Source organism: Hippopotamus amphibius, chromosome 4 (genome assembly GCF_030028045.1).
Source record: "Hippopotamus amphibius kiboko isolate mHipAmp2 chromosome 4, mHipAmp2.hap2, whole genome shotgun sequence".
Taxonomy (NCBI): Eukaryota; Metazoa; Chordata; class Mammalia; order Artiodactyla; family Hippopotamidae; genus Hippopotamus; species Hippopotamus amphibius.
In genome coordinates, this window is record NC_080189.1 from 48,140,037 (window position 1) to 48,163,934 (window position 23,898).

A 23,898-nucleotide genomic window follows, 5' to 3' on the forward strand; every position below is an offset into this window, starting at 1 on the left:
ACGCTCACCTCCTTTGCGTGTCACTTTACCTCCAAGTGGCTCTCCTGGACAGCTGACCCTGGGGCCCAGCTGACATTTGCTTCACAGGAAACGGTTGCTCCTCTGCCCTGACAAATTCCAGATACTCAACGGCCCCCAATCTGAGAGCAACCTGCCTTTTAGATTTTCTAGGGGTGAATCAGGCCCCTGCTCACTGTGTCCTCCAAACGCAGAGGACACTTAGTAAACCCTCCAAGAGGTCTGGTGGAAGCTGCTCTTTCTGTGCTTGAAGAAAGAAGCAAGCACACTTCATACCTTTTTTGAGAGGATGAGATTTGGAGCATAGCACATGGTTTGCTCCAAAATTCTAACTCTCCAACTTGTTACACCCTCAGTGGGTGAGGGGTCAGAGTCACAAAACCAGTTTGTGTGCATGTCCTTCCCAAATTCTGAAAAGGTGCATTTACTCTATTGGGTACTCAGCCAACATTGAAATTAAAATAGTTCCATTTTTACATAATATTATATAAGAATACTCCATTTTATCCTAAAATGTGAAAAATCTAGATTTCCAAAGCAGATTAAGCAAGAGAGTTATTGTTCACTTGATCACATTTTACAATTTTTAATGCTATTTGGTTATGAGGTATCATCTCTCTCTACACTTACAGCTTGGCTAAGCCTCTCTGAATATGTTTTTTCATTTGCTCCCTCAGTCATTTTTGGTTTCTTAACTCTCAGCTTCGCTTCACATCCTATAAATCTCTAGGGGACACCAAAGGATCAGGTTTTAGTCATCTGCAAATTTGGTTTGGTTCACTAATTTATGTCCTCTACTCTCCCTGAACTTCTATTAAACTGTGGAGTTGAAACATTAGAGTTAGGAGAATATTTGTAAGCACTCACCCCGGTGAGTGGCCCTGTCTGTGTTTGTTTTGTATTCTGCCCTGGTACCCAGTGACCCTTGCTCATTCCATCAGCCACGACCACTGCTTTCATTACTTTAGAGGGAAAGGATGACACAGCACAATGGCAGAAAACAAAGAAATCGATTCTTTTCTGTTTCAAAATCTTGAGTTCTGGCATGGGCTAAAGATTTGGAAGGACAGGTATTAAGTAAGCAAAGGCTCTGGTAAAGTCCCATAGACAGGGGAAGCTAGCAGACCAGCAGAGGGTGGTAGAAAGGTATTAGAGGCTGGGGGTGTCCCGAGAAGCAGCCCCAATCCCCACCCACCTTCAGGCAGGGCCCTGAGAGGAGTAGACAAAGGAACCCTCAGGTACAACTGGAGCATGTGAGGGCAGGGGGCACTGCCCCACCTGTCCTGGTAGACTGAGGGAGGAGGGGGAGATGCCACGTGGAGTGACCAAGGTGGCCCCAGATGGGCCCGAATGCCCCAACACATCATAGGAATGAGTGAACAATTCCTGGGTGCCCCAAAGGGAGCACATAAGTGGAGGCAAGCCTTACACAGACTGCCAAGTTCCCCCAGGGAAAGAATGACCTCTGTGAATCAAGTGTGTCATGACAGTACCTCAGAGAGAGGCAGACCTTAAGCTGTCTCATAGGCACACACAGCAATGACTGCAAGGAAAGGCTGCCTGGGAACCAGGAAACAGAGGCTGGCATCCACACATGACGGCAAGGAGAAGTCAGCCTGCTGCCCTTGGTGTGAGATACAGAGTGAGGCCCCCAGAAGCAAGACAGGCTGAAGATGGGAGGGACAGGCCACTGGACCCGCTGGCTCCAGAATTTGTATCCGACTACTGTGGTAGGTTGAACAGTGTCTTCCTTCAAATTCATGTCCACCTGGACCATCAGAATGTGATCTTGTGTGGAAACAGGGTCTCTGCAGATGTAATTAGTTAAGATGGGGTCATACTGGTTTAGAATGGGCCTTAAATCCAAGGACGGGTGTCCTTAGAAGAAGAGACAAAGAAAGACTCCGTGTGGGGAGGCCATAGGAATAGGGAGGCAGAGATGGGGGTGATGCAGCTACAAGCCAAGGAAGGCCATAGATCGCTGGGATTGCTAGAAACTAAGAGAGAGGCAAGGAGGGATTCTTCCCCGGGGCCTTTAAAGGGAGCGGAGCCCTGCCGACACCTTCTGACCTCTAGTCTCCGGAACTGTGAGAGCATACGTTTTGTTGCTGTAAGCCGCCCTGCGTCGTCTGTTAGGGCAGCCCTAGGGAACTAATACCACCCCTAAGCACACTGCCTCTCGGCAGACGGCACTTAGCAGTAGCCCAGTGACGTGTCAGGTAGCCAGAGCCCAGGGTGTCTGGTCCAGACAGGAGGAAGCCAAGGGCTCCCTGGAAACCCAGAATTTTCATCTGACTGGAGGCCTTGACCGTTCTGAGGTTGATGGGGAGCCCTGCTCTCCAAAGGAGATCCATTTATGGGTTCAACTGGGATCTAAACACAGCACCAAGCAGAACACTTGCTCCTGAGAGAGGCTCTCAGATGCTCCGGGCCTTTCTGTGCTATCTTGCACTCTGGGTGACCCAGAGCCTGCCCAGGACTCCTCTCATCTTATCTCCAAAAGGAGATTGAGGCGCATTGAAAAGGCCTGAAGATCTGGACTCAGAACACTGAGACTGACCCTTCTTCAGGCCCTGGTTTAGCGAGGTGACCTTGGGCAAGTCACTTAAATCTGCTGTCCTCATCTCATCTCATCTCATCTCATCTCATCTCATCTCGTCTCATCTCATCCCATCCCATCACATCTCTATAGTATATGAATGATACTACTTGCCCTGCTTAATCTCAGAGAATTACATTAGAATGAAAACACTCTTTGAGGTTAAATGCACTGTATAGAAAGAAGTGATTATTATCATCCTGGCTGTAGATTTTTCTCCCCCTTCCTCTTCAAATAAGGCCCCAGAGATGAGTTTTCTGTCTAGGTCACAAATTGATAAAACTCCAAACTTAAAAATGCATTTCCAGTGTTTTTGTTGAAACCATCCGGCAAGCCCCTGGAGCAGGCTACGTGGAGGGCTGTGAGGTGAAACACTGTCACAACCACCTGTGGCACTGGACGTCTACGGGCTGCACTTCCTCTTGGGGAATAGGGCCAAAGCCAGAGGACCCCGAAGAAGGGCTGCCAGTCACAGGCTGGAAGAACCGCAAGGGTCAGGACCTCCAGCCGCTTCCAGGTTGGCCACTGCCCCCGTCCTTTTCTACGAGAGTGTCTACAGAACGACAGTTTAGCAGAGAGTTTGTATGGTTTTTTAGCGGGGTAAAATATACATAACAAATTCACCATCTTAACCATTTTTAAGTGTATAGATCAGTGATACTAAGTACATTCATATTGCCATGCACCCATCCATCTCCAGAAGCTTTCATCTTCCCAAACTGAAACTCTCTGTGTCCATTAAACACTAACTCCCCCTTTCCCCTCCCTCCAGCCCCTGGCAGCCACCCTTCTACTTTCAGTCTCTATGAATTGGACTCCTCTAGGTACTTATATGAGTGGAATCACGCAGTATTTGTCTTTTTGTATTTTTATTCCATTTAGCATAATGTCTTCAAGGCTCATCCATGTTGTAGCAGGTGTCATGATTTCATCCTTTTTAAAGGTGCATGATGTTCCCTTTTGTTTATCCATTCATTCGCTGATGTTGGGTTGCTTCTACCTCTTGGATATCGTGAATAATGCTGCTATGAATATCCGAGTACAAATAAACACCTGTTCAAATCCTTCCTTTCAAGCCTTTTGGGTAGCAGAGAGTAATTAAAAAAAAATTCTATAGAAGAAAATTAGGAACTTCTAGAAAAGCCTAAAATAATTAAATTTACCTCTTTTAAGGATTTAAAAAGGAAGCCATTGTTAGGGTTTTTCAGAGCTGACATTATAAAAGCTTTTATTATTACAAACCTTTTAAGAAAAATCACAAAGAACTTTCTAGACTCTGTATTTATTAGGAGACTACAAATGACAGCAATCAAAATAATTAGCAAATTTACTCGTCATTTATACGTTTAATAAAAAAATTACAGCTATAATTTTCCAAAATTGACTGAGAGAAAATGAAAATATACTCATTAAATTTCTTAGAGTATTTATGTGATGGCTACTTCATACATACATCAACAAGCAGTTTTTAAAAATATTGCACATGGTAAAATGTAGCTCTAAGGGATATCATGCTTTATGTGATAAGCTTGTTCCTGTGTTTTATCAAATGCATACAAATAAATCACATTTAAATGAGTGAGGACAAGCTGCTTACTATTTAAAGAATCCTTGAAGGAAAGCTTTTGGAAAAGATTCCTTTTGTTACTCAAATAATCACCTGCTAATTTATCCAGTTCGGAGTTTCTTGTTTTGGCATTTTGAAAAGGAGAAACTCTTTAAGTCTGAAAAACGAATCACCACTTTCTTTTTTTTTTAAACTCTTATCTTATTTGACTCGTTTTGTTGGCTCAAAGTACTATGCTGTATCTTTGGCTATTTTGAGCAACTTAAAAGTAGAAAATAGCATCACACAAAATTGAGGATGAATGTAAAAGGGCAATATTTTCTCAAGCTTGTCCATTCAGAAGCCAGTGTCGAAGGCCCAGGGAGACACCTCATGCCCTAATGAACCGCCTGCCCTCTCCTCCTACCTCCTCTTACCGGCTCACCTTTGTTTCTCATGTTTCATTCATGGTCAATTCCTCTCTCTTCTCCAGTTAGGGTATTTCTTGCCTCACCCCCCCTCTCTATTCTCTCCGAAATGCTGTAGTTTGAGACATCATCAACTTCTGTTGGTGTATTGCCTCTAGTCTCTCTCATCACTGCTCACCATTGCCTCTGCTCCAAAGTCCACACTCCTCAGCCTAGCATGTAAGACCTTCCATAATCTGACCTCCATCTTTTTCCCTAATCTAACTTGTACTCTTGTCTCTCATGTGCCTTGAGTTGTAATGAAATCTACTCCACTGGACCCCATCTGGGTTCCTGCCTCGAAGTTGTCATTCCATGCTATTTTTTCTGTCTTTCCTATTTCTCCTTCTTGGACACTCAGGCTTTCATCTGTGCTCTCATGGAGAGTTATTAATTTATCTCTTAAAATGTTTGTCACTTTCTGCCCCATGTATCAGTTATTTGTGTTTATAGCTCAGTCCTCTATGTCTCCTACCTAACAAAGCTCAATGAAAATACAGGAATTAGCATGGGATGCCAAGCAGTATCAGTAACCCTGCTTCATAATTGCATTACTCTTAGAAGAAGCCAGTGTTTTGAGTTAAATATTGAGTCCTATTTTTATAATAATAAAATAGGACATTAATAGGACATGCTGTGGTTTTCCAGCTCTATTATCTTTTATCTCAAGACTTCTGAAAGAGGTGACATCTCCATCCTTATTTGACATATGAGCAAAATGAAGCACAGAGCTAGCAAGAGGCAAAACCTGTATTGGGTGAACAGGAATTTCTCAAAGTGCTAGAAAAACATAACGCATTCAGAAAAATGAAGCTCAGCCAGCCTGTCAGCCCTTTGATATGGTCTCCAGACAGCACTACCTGTGAGCCCAGGAATGTCCTGAATAGTGTGGATCACCACAAGCACCCAGGATAAACAAGACTTCAGATGAAATGAAAGAGTGAGTATGTTCTCTCGTGACAACAGAAATCACCATGGATCACTATGAGTAACATTCTTTAGACAGTTTCCCCTTCATCATCCAGCGGAGCCATTACTGGGCATTTCCTGGATTTGCCTTGCTCCCAAGCGCAAATCTCACCTCCAATCAAGGAGCCTGTCACACAGGTAACTTGGGGGCACAAAATCAGGCTACTGGCAAAGTATTCCAAGAGGTGTTTACCTGTTATAAGTCACTCTGCACTCACCGCCCCCACCCCCACCCCAATGCAACTCATAAAATGTTCATTAAATATCTGGCTTCCATTATGCCTCTTCAGACTGCTAAGTAGATTTGGAACACTCTATCTCTTTTGTCCCTCACTTTTCTAATGGAGTGCACATAAGTCATAGGAAAGAAACCTTTCAAATAAGTATACAATGGAGAGGAACCCAGCCCTATATTGTGCAAATACCTGCAGGCCAGAGCCAGCAGAGTCTGTTAGGCAAATGCTCCCTTGGAAACACCTTTCATCCCAGCTGGAGTGCCAGCAGCTGGCTGTTTTATGCCACAACACTCGGAAAGTACAAGTTATTTACCCAACATCATCAGAATCCTTACAAATAGAGCATTTTAGCTTATGCTTAATAAAATCCATTTGATATAACTAGATTTTTTTTAAGGTGATGAAACAGGAACAGACCTTTAGCTTTTTTTGGAGTGATCCTAGCTGCGGGCTTCCCAATGCTAGCACGTGTTTCTTCAATATGGATGATTTCCAGCACGTGGTGCCCACGGACAGCCCAGCCAAGATCATGCTGACTTTCCCTCCTCTGGGACCCAGTGCCCAATGTCTCAGACATCAGTGAGGCTCCCACAGGACCCTGCTGGCTAGCGGCCCTTTGCTAATTTGCCTAATCCTTTCTGCTGGCAAAGGCAGTAGTGCCACTGAGGCCAGGTCAGGAATCTGCTTCTCAGGCGCTCGTTTCTCCTGGTCTTACTAACTAGTATCATGAAAAGAGGTGGGTCAGGAGGCTCAACGGCCAAGAACCACTGGGACTCTCCTGTGCCACCAAGTGAAAACATGGGTAAGAAAAGCCTCAGTAGCCCTCAATAACCATGAATGGTTTTACCTTTCTTTCCTGACTCCTGAGATGTGCACTTGTGTCATTTCTGATGAAGACCTGGCCTGGTGTCAGTGCAAGATCATGCTTAGACCCCCAGACTTGCATTTCAGAGAAGCAGAGGTTGGTATCCAGCTCTGCCTTGCAGGACATTCTTATGTAAGTTGCTTAACCTGTTTGTTCCTTTACCAAACAAGAATAGCCTCTGTATGCAGACACAGCCCAGGGCCCCTGGGCAAGCACACAGCAGCGCAGTTACGCCCTGGCCTGAGTAGGAGGCCTTAGTGTGGTACAGGTGGGGCTTCTCTCCAGAATGTGTAAATAGACACACGATGGGAGGAAAAGGAAAATAACCAGTAGGAGGGGAGTTTGTAAAGAATGGCCTTTTATCTACTGAAAAAAGATTTCTATCCATTTTATTACATTTCTAATTATACTGAATGGCTTCACTGTCCAGAGCATTTTCTGTGTGTTGAAAACTCCAAAAAAGTAAGATACCATCCCTGTCCTCAATGTGCCTGTATTTGGGTGGGGGGCGGGGGGGGGGGCGGTGTACCTATGTGTATGCATGTATGTCTATGTGTGTGTCTGTGTGTGTTCACACTGCAGCTTGCTATTCTAGGCAGCACAGTCCACAGGGGGAGCCCATGCTAACAGGCACGGATCTGGAAAAGCTTCACAGACAAGCCTGCGCGTGTGCTGGGCCTTGACAGGAATGGAACTTCAGCAAGCAGAAAGAGAGGAGAAGGGGTTTTGGAAGAAAGAAAAAATACTTGAGAAAAGGCAGAGGGGGCTCATACAAGGCACGTGCTATGTGCTGATGTGCGTAGAGAAGAGGAATAAATGCGGCGGCTCTACCGGGGAGGAGGCACCAGAGGCGAGCGTGAGGCATCAGCTACACTGTCAGCAGAGTCTTTCCACCTGCACTTACGATGCCCCTGAAGCAAAAGGAGCCTCATTAAGGCGCGCTCTCAGCCGCTTCTCTCTGCCTCTGCCCCTGTCATTAGGTTTGGCCCCCAAATGCCACCTTCTCGTGCTTGCAAGACAGACTCTAAAAACTATGCTTGGAATGTAGAGTTCTGGGGAAGCATTTCTGTGTACACAGAAAGGCTGGCAAAATAAGAAAGGCATTCCACCTCCCCAAATATCCTTGTTTTTCCCAAGCCACGTAACTCTAAGAAAACTAGGAATCCGAAATCCCTATAAGATATGAAACTCAGGAGGTTCTACAGACGTATTTCTCCAAGTACATGACTAACATGCCAAGAACATTCATCATTCATTCATTCCTTCATTCATTCAACAAATACTGCGTTGGCCAAAAAGGTCATTTAGGTTTTTCCGTAAGCGCCCCACGGACCTTACGGTCTAGTGGGTGAAGACTGACAATAAACGAAACAAGTACATAAAATAGTCAGCGAGATGATGAAATGTGCTGCGGAGAAAAGGGGCAGGCAAAGGACACCGGGAACACTGGGGACATCTGAGTCAATACTTGATGGAAAAGAAAGGTGGAGACCCATGCAGGTATCATGGATCAGAGCATCTGTGGCAGAAGGAACAGCAAGTGCAAAGGCCCTGAAACGCACTTGACATGACTGAGGAATCATAAGGAGGCCAGTGTGCCTGGAGCTGGGCGAGGGAAGGCAAGAGTCGTGGGATGTAAGGACAGGGAAGTAAGCTCCATCAGCAGTCTGGAGCAGGAAGACAATTAGTGGAGTGTGGATTGTGGGAGCCAGAAGAAACACGTGTCACGATGGAGGAAGCCAGTGACTGATATTAGCAAATGCGGCCGAGAGGTCAGGTAAGGTGAGGACAGAGCGTGGACTCTGGAGGTTAATGCTGTGGAGGCTGCTGGTGACCCCAACTCGCCTGACCGCAGGGAACTCAGGGAGAGTGGGACGGAAAGAGTGGACAGCAAGGCAGTTACTGAAAATGGAGTCGAGAAATGGAGTGGTCACTGGAGGAGGAAATGATGTCAAGAAAGGTTTTTTGTTTGTTTGTTTTTTTAAATAAGGAACTCATACAACTCAATAGCAAAAAGGCAAATCATCTGATTTAAATATGAGCAAAGGACCTGAGAAGGCATTTTCCAAAGAAGACATGCAAATGGCTAACAGGTAAATGAAAAGGTGCTCCACATCACTGATCACCAGGAAAACACAAATGAAAACCATAGTGAAATATCACCTCACACCTGTCAGAGTGGCTATTATCAGAAAGACAAAAGAACAAGTGTTGGGGAGGATGTGGAGAAAAAGGTCCCATTGTGCACTGTTGGTGGGAATGTAAACTGGTGCAGCCACTATGGAAAACAGTATGGAGGTTCCTCAAAAAATTAAAAATTAAACCACCATAGGATCCAGCAATCCCACTTGTGGGCATATGTGTGAAGGAAATGAAATCACTATCTTGAAGAGATGTCTGTACTCCCAGGTTCATTGCAGCATTATTACAATAGTCAAGACATAGAAACAGCTGAAGTGTCCCACAAGGGATGAATGAATTTAAAAATTGTGACATATATATGATACAATATTATTCAGTCATAAAAAGGAAATCCTGCCACTCTTGACAACATGAATGAAAGCTTAAGGAGTTATGCTAAGTGAAATAAGACAGAGAAAAAGATACTGCATGATCTCATTTCTATGTGGAATCTAAAAACGTCAAACTCATAGAAACACGTACAGTATGGTAACTATAGTTATAATATTGTATTGCATATGTGAAATTTGCTAAGAGAGTAGATCTTAAATGTTCTCACCACACACCAAAAAAGGTAACTATGTGAGGTGAGAGATGTGTCAACTCGTCTTTCTGTGGTCATCATTTCACGACATATATGCATATCCAACTATCGCACGGTATGCCTAAAAGTCACACAATGTTATTTGTCAATTATATCTCAATAAAGCTGGAGGAGGGGAGCGAGAGGAAGGAAGGAAGGAAGGAAGGGAAGAAGGAAGGAAGGAAGGAAAGAAGGAAGGAAGGAAGAGAGAGAGAAGGAGGAAGGAAGGAAGGAAAAAAAGAAAGAAAGATTGTTTTTGATTGATTGATCATTTTTTATTTTGTTCTGTTTTTTAAACGAGAGAAATAACAGCATGTAAGTAGGCTGCTAGAGATGGATCCAGCAGAGGGAAACACTGGTGATGCTGGAGAGAGAAGGGGGACTTGTCAGAACAAGCAGGGGGAAGGGGTGGGAGAGGAGAGGGACTAGAGGACAAAGGAACAAGGTGAGCTTGGGCAGCAACAGGAGCAACTCGTGGTCTGCAAAGAAGAGAAGGCAGAGGATCAGGCACCAAGGTGTGGATGCAGACGAGTGTGGGGGGCTCTTGCAGGTCCTCTCCAGACAGCTCTGTCATCTTCTCAGTGGAGCAGTTCAGGGGGCCTGTGGTCGGAGAGGAAGAAGACCTCAGCGTCATACGGGGGATGAGGTGCCGACTCCAAGGGAGGAGAGGCTGCAACATGATCTGACTTACATTTTAGGAGCTCCCTCTGGCTTCTGGGATCAGAATAAAGCGGGGCAAAGGTGGAATCAGAGCAGCCAGTTGGGTGGTTATTGAAATAACCCAGGATGGAGGTGAGACGTTTGTGGGTTTTTTAAAAATAGACCAGAGTGGTAACAATGGAAGTGGGAAAACGATCAGATTCTGAATGTATCTGAATACAGGTAAGTATGGAAGAGTCAATGAAATATAGGGGGTTTTATTCTTTTCCTCTCAAACCAATACAACAAAACCAAGAGAGCTTATTACAACATTTAAACCAAAAATCAGTAACATTTCAGCTGCTTTAACACCAATCCAGTTTTTAACTAGCAAAGACTATTCCAGAACTGTGGCGATATCAATAAGTGACGCCAGTGAATACATAAAAATCCACTGGCATTGTAAACCATTATAGAAACTGAAGCTGTAGTTAAAAGCAAGGCATCTGTGTCTGTTCCAATAAGCCACTTGTCAAGAATGAATCAATAAATCACAGAATTAGTGTGGAAAAATATTTCAGGCTTTCCAAGATCAAAGAAGGGATAGTAAAATATTAACTTGATGTCCTTTTAACTTTCTTTTCTCAATATTTATTAGTGTTTGACCTCCCGTGAAACGAGAGTTCCATTATAAGCTCTTTTGATAAATGGATTGAGAAGTTGCTCAAAGACTCCATCTGCACTAAGTATTTTCTATTCTCCAGTGAAACACTATTAGTCTGCATTTTACAGTAACTCTGCACAGCATATCAAAAACATGTATCTCTATGCAACACAGAAAAGAACCAAAAGGACTGCCCTCTCTCTTCCTCCTCTGCCACCTATAACTACACTTGCAGGTAATCTTACAGGAATCTTACTTTACAGTTGGGATGCACAAATCTGCATCATAAGGTGAGAAAGTGTCATTATAAAAATGTCCATTCCTGGTCATTCATGAGGCCTATTTTAAACATATTTCCTCAATTATTTAGGACTTGGAACAACCAAAAAATATGACGAACCCAGTCCTTCCCTTCAAATTTATAACAGGAAATAATACACATAAAACTTCTGGAGCGTAAAGGGCAGAAACCCCTTTCACTCCTTTCCCTGATTCAGGTTTTGTTTGAGAAGCATTAATTGCTAACTTTCATCACCCAGATGTTCTGCGCCCCCCTAAAGGGCATTTAAGACAGATTCCTCTAAGAATCATGGTGGTTTCTGACAAACAATTAAACTTTTAGAATGTAACACTAAAGAAACAAAGATGCATAAACATTTAGCTGCAAGGATGTTCATCGCTGCATGGTTTATTAGAAAGAAAAACTGGAGCCAACCTAAATGTCTAACAATAGGTGACTGGTTAAAAAAAAAGAAGTATGGTGACAACCTAGAGGGGTGGGATAGGGAGGGTGGGAGGGAGGCTCAGGAGGGAGGGGATGTGGGGATATAGGCATACATGCAACTGATTCACTTTGTTGTGCAGAGGAAACGGGCACAACATTGTAAAGCAATTATACTCCAATACAGATCTGAGAAAAAAAAAGTATCCATGCAACTGAACTCTCAAAGCCATTGAAAATGATTTCAAGTACTTAAGATGCGGAAATACGTTCATGGTGCATTTTAAACTAAAATTAATATGAACAGTCTGACCACATTTTTGTTAAAAGAAAATACGTGTTTACATGTATATGTGCACATGGAAGGAAGTCAGAAGCATAACATCAAAAGAGTTATGTGATTATTTCTAAATGAAGGATTTTCAGGGAGGCTGTCTTTTTTGCTCACCTGCACTTTGTTCTAATTTTTCCGTAAATAGCCTTTCATTACTTGTATAACTGGAAAACGGTCACTAAAAGTGACTCAAGATCCATGGTGTCACTCCAGTCTCACAAGAAGACTGCCTGGCCAAAGGCACCCCTGTGGCTCCAGACCCTGCTGGCTTTCTAGACATGTGGTTATGTCAGTGCTTAAGCTCTAATGTGGCCCAGGGATGGCCTTCTTCCATGGATCTGTGACAATCTGCTCAGCAATCAGGCTGACTGTATTCTTCAGGCACCAAGTTCAAGGAAATGAGAAGAGCAGCAGAGATTCAAATACCCTCAGAACCACAGAGAAGGAGGCTTTAACCACAAGCTTCAAGTGGGATGTGTCACAGTGTTTGTTGCCTTTGTATCAAAGTAACAAAATACAGCTTTGGGGGATACAGGGTAGGAGGCACACAGGGGAAACAAGCAAAACCCCAGCAAGAGAATAAGAACCTAGCACATATTAGGTCAAATGGGTTTTGGCTATGAAACAGCACAAAACAATTAGAGAAATTCCAGCTAATTTCAGAAACAAGATTCAATATAAGGCCCAAGCAATTTCCAAAAATTCCTTTAAATTAAGAATGAGGTCTCCAAAGAACTAAATCCTAATACGTTGAACTTCAAACAAACTGCTTTAAAAGCAACACTAAAAACATCAAACGGAAAGTGGATTAAGTGCACGCTCTATCTGTAAGAGCTTGCTTAAGACAAACTCAATTACTTGTTCCAAAATGAGATACAGGTTTATTTGGATTTACTGATAGGTTTGTCCCGATAAATGAGAATGACAGATCTAAGGGGAGAAAGCTTCAGTTCTCTTTCTCAGTCACACTCCAACCCAAACCTCCAGGTAAAGGCATCAAGGGGTAGCTACGCTTTGCAAAGCAAAACAGGACCACATCTAAGGAAAGCCAAGCCCAGTACGATTGACTTCCATCTTCTGCGCCATGTATTTGAACATAGAAAGCACGAGGGCACATCTGCCTCTGGAAATAGTGAGCTTTTCCCCTTGGGATAGTGTTTATTCCAAATAAGTATTTTCTCTCTGCCATCCGCCCTCTGGTCTGTTCTAGAATTAGCTCTTATCCAATTTTGGCCTATCTTTTAGTTCCGAGCAGAGGGCACAAGCATGTGTGCCTTGCTCTCCCGTTAGCGCACTCATGCCTACCCTCAGTCATGCTGGCCTTTGTGACGCTGCCAGCAGCCCCCTCTCGGAGACATCTGTTGCCTTGCTTAAACCAAGAAGCCCTGGAAGCACGTGACGGGGCCGGGCAGCATCAGAGAGTGCCACCTCCAACAAGAGGCGTCTGTCCACCTCGCCTCTCCCCTGCCATCTCCTCCTCTAGCCTGGGCCTCAACAAGTGGCCGAGCCTCACACAAGCTGTCAGGGACAGATGCTATGTGAAAAGAGGAAATTGGACTCAAAGATGCTACAGCTTTTTTAATTAAGCCCAGCCTAAAAGCCAAATAGTGAGGCATGAAATGAATACTTACTTGCAAGTAAGCACCACGTTTCAAAAACAAACGCTCTGGTGCGAGCCGGTCGACAACTTGGGAGCTTTCTCAAATGTCTCATTGTTCTTCACTCAACACCTCCTATGATATTTTCCCTTCTGTGGTGGAAAATGCGTTTCGCATTTGGTACATTGGTTTCCTGAGTCTCCTTTTGTGGTTTCCACCCTCCGCTGTCCCTGGGCTAGTTGAGTTGGCAGGAGCCAGTGTGTCCGCACACAGCCAAATGCTCGCATCTATTCATCACTCGCCTCCCAGCTCCACAGACATCCACCGAGAGCCTGTGACACATCAGGCCTGGCTTCACAGTCTAAGAAAAAGGAAGGATAACACAGTTCTGGCTTCCCTCCACCCAGCTCCCTGAGCTAATTCTAGTCATTTGCTTTGTCTCCATGTCTTTGTCTCCATTTTCTCTAGTTTACTATTTGTTTGCTATTCTGGTTACCTTATTGTTCCTCTCTGCGTGCTGCCTGCTAATGAAAGCTGACTAGAGGCCCAGGGTCTCGGCTGCAATTCTCAGCCTAAACGGCCAAGATCCTTGTTGATTACCAAGGATGGTGAGGACTCAGGGAGATGACCACATGGATTTTTAGAGAAAAGAAATTACGGGGAAAAAAAAAAAAAAAAAACAAGACGAAACAATATCCCTCAGATCTAGATGGATAAACCTTAAAATACAGACTACCAATTCTAAGGTAATCACAAAATTCAGATGTATCTCACTAAGACATTATTTTTCTCATTCCCTTTTCATCACTTCAGCTACACAGAAAATTAAATCTATTATCTAAGGTGCTTAAGAAAGTTTCCATACATTTCAAAATTAATAAGGACGGAACCTCAGATATCTCCTTGCCTGTTTTAAAGACCAGGAAACCGAGAATAACTTGTCCAAGACCAAAGAGCCAGGTATTTGCTGAGGCCAAGGTAGAATCCCAGGTTTTCTGATTTTTTCCCCATTCCCTCCCACCCATAGCCCCGGCCAACTACTCCATCCTCCAGTCATTGTGTTCTATTATATCAACGTTTTAAAATATTTCATGAGTTGGTAATAAAGACGGTAAAGCATAGGCTTGCTGTGAAAATCTCATGACAATCTTTGGAGTTTTCTTAGACAATCATGACAGGCAGTATTTTAAAGAAATTCTGAAAAGTAAATTTCAAACAAATGCAACCAAGAAGATGGGAAGGGAAAGGAATCAGGCTGTTCCGAGGTCATATTCACCACTGGACAACAATTAGGAAAGGAATATCTGACTCTGCCTTATTTTTACCTCAGTCTCATTAAGGAAGACAAAATTTAAACTTGGGTAAGAATTTGATTTCATTGAATATACTACCTACGACTCTTTGGGTTAAGTGACCAAAAACAAAACCCAAGTTAGCTAATTACAAAGAGATAATATATTGTTCTTAGAACTGAAAAATCAAGAGAAGGGTCTCATTTCAGGTGTGGCTGGACACAGAGCTCAAATGGTGACAATCACTTGTATGGTGCATAGCAAATGCAGGGTACTGTTCTCAGCACTTCACACAACTCACCCAATCCTCACAACAACTCTGTGAGTAGCTATTATAATGATTCCCATTTTACAGATAATGAAACTGAGGCACAGAAGCTAACTTATCCTGAGCGACCCTGACAGCAAATGGCAGAGCCATTCAAACCCAAATATTCTAGCTTCAGAGTCTAGATTTTAATCAGTGCCTCCTCACCAGTTTTGCTCTATCTTTCAACTCCACCTCCTCTGTGGTTCCACTCTTTTTGAGATTCTCCCTTCTTGGAAGCAGAGAGCCGAAACGGCTTGAGTCTCAAAACCTAACAATTCCAAGTCCAGTGAAAAAGACCAAGGGTTTCTTTTCCAAAAGTCCCAGGAAAAGTCTCCTTGCATCTCCTTGACTTGAGCCAAACATAGGAGAATGTTAATGTTTTGACTGGCCCAACCCAGGTCGCATAGCCCCACAGAGCAGAATGTGAAGTCTACTCCATCAGAAACATCTGGACAGAAAGTAGAGGAGGTGAGTAGACTTCCTCCCCCAGAGAAACTGCGATAGTTATCAGAGATGGTGACTGAAATACTGGGTGGTAAAAACAACAGGTGAATATTACATGGTAAAATTTCACCACAAAAATTAAAATATTCTTTTTCAATTATCTGATAGAAGCTCTTGGTCTTCGGGTACCACAGGCGTCCTATGAGACCTGCGGCAACTTTCATTTTTATAAAGGAGAAAGATATATGAAAAAAATGAACCAAGACAGGACAATCATGGTTAATTTTATAATCATGGACTACCTCCACCAAGCCCACTCACATCAGTTTTATGATTCCTCAATGAATTGTGAAAGCAGAGAATCTTCACTTTAGGGTGGACATCAGTGCTCATCCACTCCAAGATCCCACATGCAGCAGAGGTTGTTCCCAGTGCCGCCAAGGACCATGTCCTCCACTTTAGCAGGCTGGTCTATTTCTCACCTTGCCCAGCTTTCATGTAAGGCATGGCTGATAGAGAAACAGCAAAAGGTCAGGCAAAAAAAGGCTGATGCTGCAGATACCTGCACTTCTGCCGTGGAAACTGCAGCATCACGCTTATCTTATCCCCTTCTCTCTCATCACCCCATCCCCACATACAAACCTCGCCTCCAACTGCACACCTCTCAGCTTGCCCTGCTCTTCATATCAGAGCCACTACCCTACTTCTTATGGAAAAACACAGGATCAGCTCTTCCTCTGAAATAAAAATGAACTCTGCCTCAACTTTTAGGCATCCCAAGATCTACTATTATCCTCTGAAGAGTCTTTATCTTTCCTCATGCGGATCTGAGTGGAAACAAACAAGATGAGAGAGAATGGAGTTGTGGGAGGAAATGTTATTTAGCGCAGAAGGATCAAAGTACAGATGGGTGGGTAAGATGCACCACTTGGAAAAGATGCTACAGAGGGTTTGTGCTCACCAGGAGCTCTTGTGACCTCCTGCCTTGGGAGGTCAGAGAACTAGACTCAACACCCCGTACCTGGACTCCAGGAAATACTTCATTACATTTCTGAGGGTACCTTTATGAGTTGAATGACTGCCAGTAGGTGATACAATTAGTTAGACTGGTAACTGTTTGGAAGATCCAAACACTGGGAGTAGGCCATCAATATGATGTCAGAGGGCTATGACCTCAGCTCTGTCCAGTTCCAAAACTCTGTCAATAAGCCCAAGGAGGATATTTATGGCATACTGATCAAACTGAGAGTTGAAGTGATGCTGGGAAGAAGAGCAATATCGTTGGATGACCTGATCAGGATCAAGCAAGATACACACCAGACCCCTGATGAGACAGAAGAGTGATGCATGTTAAGCTCATGTTTGGGTTAAAATAAACACACACAAGTCGATTACTGTGGAGACACACCTTAGCAGCCACATGTGTGAAAAAGGAGCTTTGGTTGACACTACATGCAATATGAGTCAACTCTGCACTGTGGTTGCCAAGAAGCTACTGTGGTCTGATGCTGCATTGATGGAAACAGAACATCTTACTGTGGCTGGTGTGAGGCGAGCTGTAGTTCATGTGAAGCAGACCACACCAAGAGCTCTGTGTTTCATTCCTTACTTTAAGAGAGACATAAATGAACTGAAGTTCAAAGGAGAGAAGTGACCATTATGGTGAAGGGACTGGAAACGCCTAGTAGGTCATGGAGATGTTTTGCCTGGAAAATAGAAGGCTTCTGTGAAACAGGAGTGCTGTCTTTAATGATACGATAAGCTGTCCTGAGAAAGAAGGGATCCATTTGTTCTTCGCATAACCTGTGGCTGCAGCTAGACCCATGGTGGGAATTTTAGAAGAACAGGTTTTAATGCAACAGAAAAACTTCCCAAAGGAATGGTCCCCAGATGGAAAGAAAAGTTTAGGGAGGCATTCAAACAGAAGTCAGCAGATGACAAGGATGTGGTCGAGGGAAACGTGAAGACCAGGTGCACTATTGGATCAGACCAGTGGTTCTCAAACTGTGTTCCTCAGAGGTACCTCAGGGAAGAGGAGACAGAAGCAGCCAAGGGAGCAGGGCTCCATTAGGACATGTTTCCTGCTCCCACACCCCATTTTAAGCAAAGCTCCCCTGACCTGTTCACAATAGGCTTCTGCTGTGAAAGAAAGGCTGTAATAAGCCACAGGACTGGATGGTCTTGAAGGCCCCATTTAACATTGAAGTTCCAGGTGTCAGTGATTTTTGAGGTATGACTTCTCCTAAGAGGCAGACTCGAGTAGTGGGGAAATAGGTGAGCTCTGCAGCCAGAACTGTGGGGCTCAAATCCCAGGGCATTAGGTTCTCTATTGCTGTGAAACACATGAACACAACACGCCCCTTACCAGCTCACGGCCTCTGCAGGGCAGAGGTCCAGGCAAGGGCTTCCCGAGGTGTCAGCTGGATCACGTTCCTTTCTTGAGCTCGGGGTCCTTTCGAAACTGGTGGAACTCGCGTCCCTGAGGCTGATGGCTGAGCTCCTCGCTTCCTTGCTAGCTGTTGGCCAGGAACCACTCTTGGCTCCTAAGGCCATTCTCTGGTTCTCGCCACGTGACTCCCGCCACAGGCTTTCACAACCTGACTGTGTGCTTCTTCAAGGTCATCAGAAGCCTTTCTTGCTTTAATTCTCTCTCTCCAGGAAAGGCCTGGACCCTCTTATAAAGCGTTTGCCTGATTAGGTCAGGCCCACCCACCAAAATCTTCCTCTTGATTAATTCCAAATCAACTCACAAGGGACCTTACTTATATCTTCAAGAATCCCTTCCTCCCTGCTATATAATGGAACCCATTCAAGAGAGTGAAATCCCATCATGTTTACAAATCCTGTCCACACCGAAGAGGAGAAGATTCTCCAGGGTGGGTGCATTAAGGGGTGGGAATCTTGAGGGCCATTGTAGAATTCTGCCAAGCACAGGTAGCTTTTCCACTCACAGCTTCTGACCTTGGGCGAGCTGCTCAGCCTCTCTCTCCAACCCAGTTACTTCATCTGTAAAGTGCGGATAATGATTCCTTAAGGGGTTGCTAAGAGGGTTAAACGAGTTCATACATAAAGCACTTGGAACAGTAACCTGACACCAGGTTCACCCAAGGAAAGTTATAATTGTCTTGCAGGAATGCACAGTATCCTTAGGAAGGACTGGACCCAACGGCGGTCAGATATCCTATGGTCAATGTGCTCTCAGGCAGGAGCTGCTAAAGTGGGTCAGATCCTCAGCCTCATGGAGAGGTGGCTTCTGTTTTTCTCTCCTACAGGCCAGCTCTTCTCTTTGCTGCCACTTTCACTATTTGGTTTTAATTTCCTTTGCCACTTTAGGTGTCCATCACCTGCTGTTATTCTTCCTCTTCCCTGTGTGTGTGGGTTTTTTCCTTCAGTCTTTTTCTTTCTCTGTTGCTTCTTTCATTATTCTCATTTTTTACGCTGGCAAGATTTGCTATTATTAGCCCAGCAAATAAGACTATGTCTTTCCTTCAGATCAGCTAACATTCTGTCATGTGATCCTTTTTGTTAGTATTCACTACTCATCAGTTCTTAAAAATATGTTTTAGTGTTTGCTATTGTTGCAGGTTCCTGAAGTTATTAAATTTTGACTTATTTTCCCTTTAGGTTAAATTTTCTCCTTTACCAAACAGATAAATCAGAAAATAATGCTTCACCTTTCAAAACAAGTCAGCATCAGAATTTCCTTTTAGTAGAACCCCCCCCCCAGTACAGTTAAAACATTATTCATTTTATAACAATTCATTTTCAAAAATAAGTTTCTGGAACCCTCCTATTACACTAAGGGAATCAGCCCTGGTTTGCAACCATTTTGCCAATGAAAACTATAATGAGAGGCTAGCAAAGAGAAAAGGTCAAGCAATTTCAGTCTGCCAAAGTCAACGCAAACAGCTAACACAGCTGTGGCTCTCGGCAGTGTTTCAAAATACAATACATTGTAGCCCTGTGCCCTGCACATAGTAGGTACTCAGTAGACATGTCTTGAGTTGAATTAAGGATCTATCCCAGTAAAAGACTACCATGGATCCACTTCATTAGTGTGCTTTCTTCTCCCTGTTACCTAACTCCAATGTGAAATCGTTTTCAAAACAAACAGAAGAACCAGTAGCCATGAACACAGTTCAACACAGATGGCTCGTATGGACACATGAGCTGACGTGCGTTATCAGCAACATCTCCGGCGCTGGCTGAACACCAGCTGAGGGCATAGCTCCCATTCTGACCTGTTCTATCAAGCCGCTGGGAGTCAGCACAACTGTCTCGAGGCTGCTTATGTAGGAAGCCAGAAGGGAGTCCAGAGTGTCTCTACCACCCCAGCCACCCCAGTGCCAGCAGCAGGAGCTGGCAGCTGGTGTCCTTCTGATATTCAACACAGCTGGGCAGAGCACGGAATGTGTCCCAGAAGCTGATGCCCAGAGAACAGTACTGGCCCTAAGGTCATCCGTACTTCAAGATTAGGATGCAAGGGCACCGTTTACATCAAGACACCCCACTGATGATATCTCTTAGAGGCCATGGCTGGACAGGGTTCTAAGGGGTTGCCCCATGACATGTAACCATCACTTTTCATGGTGTTGACAGCAGGCTGAAGAGTTACTGTGTAGGGAGGGAGAGGGATGAGGACCTTGTGAAAGTATAGATCTCTTCTCAGCTCGCAAAGGTATTTAAACACATGACTTCGTATGATCCTCATAACCATGGGAGATCTTGCCAATAAGAACAGAACTTGGCCCTCAGAATGGGAGAAAATATTTGCAAATGAATCAACAGACAAAGGATTAATCTCCAAAATATATAAACAGTTCATACAGTTCAATATTAAAAAAACAAACAAACCCATCAAAAAACGGGCAGAAGACCTAAATAGACATTTCTCTGAAGAAGACATACAGATGGCCAGGAGGCACATGAGAAGCTGCTCAACATCACTAATTATTAGAGAAATGCAAATCAAAACTACAATGAGGCCATCATCAGAAAATCTACAAACAATAAGTGCTGGAGAGGGTGTGGAGAAAAGGGAACCCTTTTGCACTGTTGGTGGGAATGTAAATTGATACAGCCACTATGGAGAACAGTATAGAGGTTTCTTGAAAAACTAAAAATAAGAATTACCATATGATCCAGCAATCCCACTACTGGGCATATACCCAGAGAACACCATCATTCAAAAAGACACATGCACTCCAATGTTCATTGCAGTGCTCAGGACATGGAAGCAACCTAAATGCCCATCAACAGAGGAATGGATAAAGAAGATGTGGTACATATATACAATGGAATATTAGCCATAAAAGGAACAAAATTGGGACATTTGTAGAGACATGGATGGACCTAGAGACTGTCATACAGAGTGAAGTGAGTCAGAAAGAGAAAAACAAATATCGTATATTAACACATACATAAGGACTATAAAAAAATGATACAAATCAACCGGTTTGCAAGGCAGAAATAGAGACACAGATGTAGAGAATAAACATATGGACACCAAGCAGGGAAAGCAGGGGGCGGGGGCAGGTTGGGTTGGATGAATTGGGAGATTGGGATTGCTGTATATACATTACTAATAAGAAAAAAAAGTCAAATTGTACACTTTAAATATATGCAGTTTATCGTACATCAACTATATCTCCATAAAAGTTCTTAAAAAAGAAAGGACAGAACTTGGTGAAACCATGATGGAGGGAGATTTGCTCATCACCATCAAAATTACAAATACGTTCTCTTTGATTTAGCAATCCCACTTCTAGGGATTTATCCCCATATCCTAGGGATATATTTGCATACGTGGAACTGATGCAGCATTGTTTGCAATAGCATGATATTGGAAACAACCTAAAATGTCCATAAATAGTGGGTTACTTAAGTAAAATTGTGCTGTATAATGGATATATTTTGTTATGTGAAAAGAGCAAGGTAGAGAATAGTGAAATGGATGCTATGATTTTTGAAAGAAGGAAGGAAGGGAGGGAGGGAAGAAAGAGAGAGAGAGAAAGAAGGGAGGGAGGGAAGAAGGAAGGAAGGAAAGAAGAAAGAAAGAAAGAAAGAAAGAAAGAAAGAAAGAAAGAAAGAAAGAAAGAAAGAAAGAAAGAAAGAAAGAAAGAAAGAAAGAAAGAAAGACAGAAAGAAAAAGAAAGAAAGAAAGAAAGAAAGAAAGAAAGAAAGAAAGAAAGAGAAAGAAAGAAAGAAAGAAAGAGAAAGAGAGAAAGAAAGAAAAAGAAAGAAAGAAAGAGAAAGAAAAGAAAGAAAGAAAGAAAGAAAGAAAGAAAGAAAGAAAGAAAGAAAGAAAGAAAGAAAGAAAGAAAGAAAGAAAGGAAGGAAGGAAGAAAAAGAAAGAAAGGAAGGAAGGAAAGAAGGAAGAAAGACATATGCATGTGCACGCGCGCACACACACACACATACACACACACAGTGATAGGTTGTACATGCAAAGAATACCCCTGTAAGGGCACACAAGAAAACAGTAACACTGGTGTCCTCTGGGAAGAAGAATTGGGCACTGGGGACAGCATGGAAGGGAAACTCACTACTTACCCTTTCAGGAATTTTGTACCATCTGAATATATTGCTTATTCAAAATATACAATTTTTTAAAGCATCAAGGTTGTCAGTTTAAGTATTAAATTAGGCAATATGTGTAAGGATGTTATAAACAATAAGCCCTACACATGCCTTAGTTATTGCTATGGATGGAGTCTTACATCCTGATTGGTAGGAGTAATGGCAAGGTTCCAGGGTAAATATTTAGGACATCCTGAAGCTCATCTAGTGGTACATCTCGGTTCAGCTCCAGGGTAAACAGACGCCCGTGCTCTCCTCAATGCTGCCCCATTCATAACTGATCCAGAAATCAGGTCTGTTCTGCTGGCACTTCCTCCACTCAGCTCCTTAACTGCGGATGTTCCCTGGGACTCTGCTATAGACCTGTCCTGTTCTCTTCCCACCCCATCTCTTCCCTTCCCTTCTCTTCTCTCTCACACATTCTAGTTAACTCATGCACTGCCATGGATTTAATTACCGCCCGTGCATCATTTCTACCTCCAACCTTCCCTCTTGAGTTCTAGTCCACATGACCCACAGACTAACGGGAAACCCCAACGATATGTTCCTCAGATGCCTCAAACTCAACAGGTTCCAAACCCAACCACTTAACTTCCCCACCCTTCTAAAACACTACTCTTTCTTCTATATTTTTCATCATAAAGAACTCCTCATTCACCCTCATTATCCAATAGCATCTCCTGATGCAATCATGCCTTCCTGCTCCTTCCTATCCTAGCTTCCACGTTCTTAGTTGAGAACCTCTTTATTTTTTACAACAGCTCCGTAGGAAACCCTTGCTTCCTTCTTTACCCCCCACCCCAATTCAGGATCTCTGCTTCTATCAGAAGTTCCTTCTAAAACAGAAACTGGGTCGCATTATCCTTCTATTTAAAAGCCTTATATTGGCCCATATTGCCCCCAAAAGTTGTAACCGCCACATGGTTTACGCATCCCTTTGCCCCTTTCCAAACTCAACTCCCACCCTTCCCCCAGGAACCACACACTCCAGTCACACCATGGCATCCCATTCCTGCCTTGACATGCTGGGCCCTCTCCCAGGAATGCCTTTGCTCCTGTTGCTGGTGGGGAACTTTATTCAAACAACTGGACCCTCACCCCCTAAGAGAAGCTTTCCCAGGAACCTCAGGTATTAACTCTAGCCTCTCCTTCCACAGAGCTGTGCACACGGCTCTCTTATGGCACTTCTGATATGGTTATATAGTTATTTGTTTATGTGATGGGTTCTCTTGTGAGGACAGGAGGCTTATCCTGTATCCCTGACACACAGAACAAATTAGGGTCTCAGTAAACGTTTGTGGAACAAATGCATTGCGATGTCTAAACAACTAAGTTACAAAGAGACCTTGTGTACGTGAACTGTTAACATCTTAGGTGTCACCTATATTAAGGGTTTTCTTTCAGTCTGGCATTTTTGTGGTGTCTCTTACACCCCATTACCAAGGACAAGTTGACATATGAGGGAAGATAAGGAGACCAAGCTATTTTTAGGGGGTTGGGGCATAATTCCAATCGCCACAAGCAATTCAGCAGCTTTATTTTCCAGTTGCCCTTGTGACTTTGTAAATAATCACAACTCCAGGAACACTCTATTAATATTCCATGAAAGAAAATTAATTGATACACTGAATTCCTCGGAAGAAAATGATGCTATTACTCAAATTACACACACAGGGCAGACATGGAAGGTCAATTGGGAAGGGAAGGAAGTGGGGGTCTGCGCGAGGAGGGAGTGGGGAGCCAGACCTCCCTGGGAGACGGCTGTGGGGGGAGACGGGGTGGGGGTGCAGGGTGCTGGGGCAGAAAGGGGAAGAAGCATGCTCGCACAGGAGCAGTCTTCCTGTCACACAGGG

The 23,898-nt window shown here is 43.6% G+C and overlaps 1 protein-coding gene across 2 annotated transcripts in view; it reads right to left on the minus strand.

Moving 5' to 3' along the window:
- The window catches only part of CHN2 (chimerin 2), a 293,355-nt gene that overhangs the window by 195,386 nt on the left and 74,071 nt on the right, over positions 1-23,898 (minus strand). The gene's annotated exons all lie outside the window — the stretch shown is intronic.